At 32.0% G+C, this 5,897-nt stretch overlaps 1 long non-coding RNA gene across 1 annotated transcript; it reads left to right on the top strand.

The window, feature by feature from the left end:
- LOC143050982 (uncharacterized) lies at positions 1–4,311 on the top strand. Its single transcript, XR_012970524.1, has 3 exons — positions 1–90; positions 2,639–2,731; positions 3,763–4,311. It is a non-coding gene; the product is annotated as an uncharacterized LOC143050982 (long non-coding RNA).
- The last annotated feature ends 1,586 nt before the right edge of the window (positions 4,312–5,897 follow it).

Here is a 5,897-nt window from a genome sequence, read left to right as displayed (position 1 = left end):
GGACTACTAACTTACTTCCATATAACTTCGAAAACAGACAATAATCTATTTACTGGATGAGATTGGGCTCACGGATTTTTTAATGGATTGGTAATTTTTATTTATAGCACAAGTTTACCAAGCAAGATTAATCACATTTTTCACCGTACAAATCAAATGGTTGCCTCCTGACAGACTTACACCTACACTGGCTAAAAACATATTCATATGAACATTTGGTATCATTTATTTTGTGTGACAACTCTTCACCAATGACCTGAGTGAAAGGTTGACGGGCGGATCCAGAACTTTTCATTTGGGAGGGGGGTTCAGATGGGGGATGCTTGCCTCAGTCATGTTTCTGTGATTCCCTATATAATCAACAAAATTTTTCACACAAAAAGGGGGGCAGGGATTTCTCCTTAATAAGAAATCTCTATTTTCAGCATAAGCTCATATAAATTTGCCTTTTAAAGAACTGAAATTAATATGAGCATGATGAGACGGCTAATGATTTTTCAGATGCTTTACATTAAAATACATCCATGTGACATACACAATTATATATAGATCCAAATTTAAAAAGCTATTTTTTTCAATATTTAAATAATGTAGGATCAAATCTTGATACTTGTATGTAGTTGAAATTGTTAGCTTTACACATTAAAAAATGAACACCCAAAATTTAAACATAAGAGTGACCATGTAGTCTTTATTAATGTATGCTATTGTTATGAAACTAGGTCATTGTAGGTAAACTGTCATCTATTCCCTTAAATCTTTGTTCCCAGTCACCCCAAGTTTGATTTAAATTAGTCAAGGATATCTACTCTATTAGCATGATTAGGTCTCTAGTTTGGATAGTTAATAACTTGCAAATTAAAATCATACTACTCCCAAATTTATATTTCTTTAAATATTATGGATGAAATAGCAAGTAAGGGATGAAATTAAATTGGATGAAATGTGGCATTTATTTTTGATAAAGTAGTATGTCTGATGTTGTCAAACTTAATTATAGACCCTTAAGGGGCAGATCCAGTCATTTTAAAAACGGGTGGGGGTGGGATTCTAACCCAGGACAAAAGGGGAAGGGGGGGGGGGTCCAATTACATGTCCCCATTCAAATGCATTGATAATCCAAAAATAGGGGGTTCCAATCCCTTGAACCCCCCTCTGGATCCGTGCCTGCCCTTTAAAAATAAAATGATCCTTATTTTGAGTTAAAGCTTATAGATTTTTCTATAATGCTTCTCAGGGGCGGATCCAGCCATTTTCAAAGGGGGGTCCCAACCATGAGTAAAGAGGGGTTCCAACTATATCTCCCATTCAAATGCATTGGTCGGTAAAAGAAAAGGATTCCAACCCTCGAAACTATGGTCAGGTTGTTGTCTCTTTGACACATTCCCTTTTTCCATTCTCAATTTTATCATGTAGTCGTCGTTGTCCCAGGACATTTAGTTTCCGCTTAATTACTTTAGTACAAGTTAATAGAAATCTGTGAAATTCAAACACAATGTTTGTGACCAGAGTTTTTGTTCAGAGTTTAGGAATTACATGAATTAGGGGCCAAAAGGGGCCAATATTAAACTTTGTTTGATTTTATAGAAAATTGATTTATTGGAGTTCTTTGATATGCCAAATCTAACTGTGTATTTAGATTCCTAGTTTTTTGGTCCTGTTTAAATTGGTCTACCTTAAGGTCCAAAGGGTCCAAAATTAAACTTATTTTGATTTTAACAATATTTAAATTCTTGGTGTTCAGATTAATATGCTGAATCTGAATATTTACTTAGATTTTTCTATTATGGGCCCAAATTTCAAGTTGGTCCAAATCGGGGTCCAAAATTTTACTTTGTTTGATTTCAACAAAAATTGATTATATGAGGCTCTATGATATGCTGAATCTAACCATTCGTTAAGATTTTTTATATTTTGGCCGTTATCAAATTGGTCCACATTGAGTTCTAAAGGGTCCAAAATTTAACTTTGTTTGATTTCATCAAAAAATGAATTATTGGGGTTCTTTGATCATGTTGATATGCTGCATCTAACCATGTATTGAGATTTTGAATATTGGGCCATTTTAGAGGTTAATTGTCAATTTAAAATGTTTTAAGTACTTGGACCATTGGACCACATTCATTCTGTGTCAGAAACCTATGCTGCATCAACTATTGAATCACAATAAAAATTCAAAATTCAGAGTTGTATCGAGCTTGAATGTTGTGTCCATACTTGCCCCAACTGTTCTGGGTTCGACCTGTACGTTTGTATCAAGCTGAGCCATGCATAGCATTTTTATTGGTTATTTATATATTAATTTGAAATTTTGACGAGTGAGACACATACAGATTATACTGTTAACAATATTTCAGAGTTTAACGTAGTCAAGCGAAACAAATTATAGAAGAAAAGTTGAATCACCATGTCTTTTTTGTCAAATTTATGAAAAATTAGTACGAACACAAAGAAAAAGTATGGGAATGTTTGTTTTTTAAACTATTGACCAGGGTGAAAGTCTTTGAAGGTCATGACTGGCAAAAAGTTTGTGAAATGAAATAGCACAAATATTCCATTCTTTTTAAATATAACTGCATATACAGAAAAACACAAACTGATGTTTAATAATAGTATTTACCTTTTTTATGTTTTATAGGACAAGGAATATAGAAAAATAATGAAAAATATAAACAGTTACAATAGAAATGAGCGCAAAACAAGATAAACAGAATACAACAAGGCCTAAATGGTAAGACCACTTCTATATACTGTAAATTCAGATTTTTCAGGGAATGGACAACTTATTGTGATTACAAAAAAAATCTGCATAAAGATCTATATAGTTACATGATATATATATATATATATATGTTTCTGTTATCAAAATATGATTTCTTATTTTTGCGATACTCACCCAGTCACATTATTCACATTACTAAAAAGTTTGGATAATTTCTGAATTACAGTAATAAAAGAAATTGCCTTTGAATGATGACTCATATAAAAATAAGAAAATATGGTATGGTAAATGAGTGACTTATCCACCAGAGTTCAATGAAGTGGATGCAAGAAATTAAAGGCCAATCTTGGGCCTGCCTTCAATAATGAGAAAACACTTCCTTTATATGTCATTCATTAAAGATCTCAACATATAAAGATTTAAACAATCCAATTTTGTTCAACATGTTCAAAGGCAATAACAATTAATAAAAAAAAATCAGGCCTAATATAAAATATTGTTTGTTTCTCCAATCCCGACCGACCCTGCAAAAATGGCCCTACTCATAAAATTTTATTGTCAAAACTAAGCCAAATATTATTTTATTCATTTCTGATTTTTCGGGCTTGCCGGATCATCCAATAATATTCAGGCTTTTGGGAAAAATAAAATTATTTACCTACCTACCTACCCACACCTGGCTTGTCAGAATAGGGATTAGGGAAACAAACAATATATTAATTTAGGCCTCATGCATGTCTGTGAGCACTCAACCTGACCATAATATAGGACAGTGGTTCAAATATTAACACAACATATGAACATTCTATAACAACTATTGCAAGTGGCTCAATTTTAAATATCATTGCAAGGTACTAAACAAAGAATATTAAATCTTGGACACAAAGCACTGAAATAAGAGAACTCATAAGCATGACAAGTAAGAATATCAAATGAAAGTTTCTCAAAATGTTCATTTAAACATGATAAAATAAGCTTATTTATATTGCTGTTTTTTTCTCAATTTATAACATTTGTTTTTTTATTTTGTGTATTTATAGATATCTTGGTTTTTATGATCATCAACAGGTCCTGCAGGTCTATACTGAAGAGGAATTTTAATTGTTAATACTTTTCTACATAATGTGCTAATTGGATTACTAATGTGAAATGAACTCAACTGTGTGTTTTTCTGGAAAAAGAAATAGAAAAAAAATCCTACAAAATTGCTATAAACAAAATGGAGTACTATCAAAGAACACAATTGTGTAAAATGTAACAACCTACATTCATATTCACTGATGGATTATGGAGAAATTAAGAAAAATAATAGTATCTTTGTCATGTTTGTTGTCGAAATAAACACCTGCTTTATCCATTCATGTACATGGCTCCATCATATCAAATATACAAAGAAGATGTTTGAAGAACATGTTGCCAAAATTTATTCAACAAATTGAAGGAAGATGTCTTGTGGATTGAATTATTTATGCACTGAACTGTTATGTAGAGGGTCGAATACACAGCAGCTGAAACAGAAGACAAGTTAATTTGACATGAAAAGTGTTTATTTTATTTAATATTCAAATATGAGCACAATATTAATAACATCACAAATCATATCAAATATACAAAGAAGATGTTTGAAGAACATGTTGCCAAAATTTATTCAACAAATTGAAGGAAGATGTCTTGTGGATTGAATTATTTATGCACTGAACTGTTATGTAGAGGGTCGAATACACAGCAGCTGAAACAGAAGACAAGTTAATTTGACATGAAAAGTGTTTATTTTATTTAATATTCAAATATGAGCACAATATTAATAACATCACAAATGGTATGATATTCATTGCGTTTTGCTTATTATTGTATTGTCTTAAACATACTAAACAGTCAGCCTTTTGTTTTTGTATGTTAAATACTCACCATGAAAATTTGTATTACAGTAATAAAGTTTTAATTATCTTTTGTATCAATAATTCAGTCTAGGAGAAAATATATTAATACTGTTTGTACTGTTATGAGATTTCCATAGAGGAAAAACATTTCCTTAAGGGAAATTTGATGTTCAGAAATTTCCCTAGAGGAAATTTGAAGAACAATGATTTCCTCAGAGGAAATTTGTTGTCTTGAATTTTCCTCCAAGGAAAAATGTTTGTCAAAAATTTCCTCACAGGAAAAAGTATTTCCTCCAAGGAAAATTTGAAGCTACAAATTTCCTCACAGGAAAAAGTATTTCCTCAAAGGAAAATTTAAAGCTGCAAATTTCCTCGAAGGAAAATTTGAAGCTGCAAATTTCCTCAAAGGAAAAAGAATTTCCTCTAAGGAAAAAGAATTTCTTCTAAGGAAATAGAATTTCCTCGAAGGAAATAATTATGCAGCAAATTCCCTAAGGGAAATCTTTTTCCCTTGAGGAAAAAACAATTTCCCTTGAGGAAAAATCTTTTTCCTTCAGGGAAATTTGATTTCCCTTGAGGAAAAGTACTTTTCCTCTGAGGAAATTGTTGAAAAAAGGGGCATAACTTTTTCAACAGTGGTGCTAGAGCCAAAAATTTTTAGGACAAATATCAGGGAACCAATACCAACCAAGTTATCAACTTTGTTTTGACTTAACTCCAAAAATTAAGTTGACAACTTTTGCACTCAGCGGAATTGCAAACTTGTCCCGGAGACTGTTTAATATATGCACAGGATACGAAAATCCTTAGTTTTCGAACAATTCAAAGTTTTGTAAACAGGAAATTTATAAAAATGACCACATTATTGATAGTCATGTCTACACTAAAATGTTAACTACTGAGCTGGTGATACCCTCGGGGACGAAACGTCCACCAGCAGAGGCATCGACTCAGGGTTGTAAATAGTTATCAAAAGTACTCGGATTATAATTTAGTACGCAAAACGCGCGTTTCGTCTACATAAGACTCATCAGTGACGCTCATATCAAAATATGTATACAGCCAAACAAGTACAAAGTTCAAAGGGTTGAGGATCTAAAATTCCTTAAATTTACGAAACCCGAACTCCATAAATAGATCATCCAAGAGATGACACAAGGCGTTTCGAACGGGTAACAAGATTCACCTTCATTAATGGCACCCGTCATGTTGACGTATATAAAGATAGACTCATCATATAATAACCTTGCAGTAGTTTTTGGTTTCTGGAAGATTCCGATTGTTTAACTATTCAT

The sequence above is a fragment of the Mytilus galloprovincialis genome, chromosome 11, assembly GCF_965363235.1.
Source record: "Mytilus galloprovincialis chromosome 11, xbMytGall1.hap1.1, whole genome shotgun sequence".
Classification (NCBI taxonomy): domain Eukaryota; kingdom Metazoa; phylum Mollusca; class Bivalvia; order Mytilida; family Mytilidae; genus Mytilus; species Mytilus galloprovincialis.
Note: the sequence above shows the minus strand (reverse complement) of the source record. Positions and strands in the feature narration are given on the sequence as shown.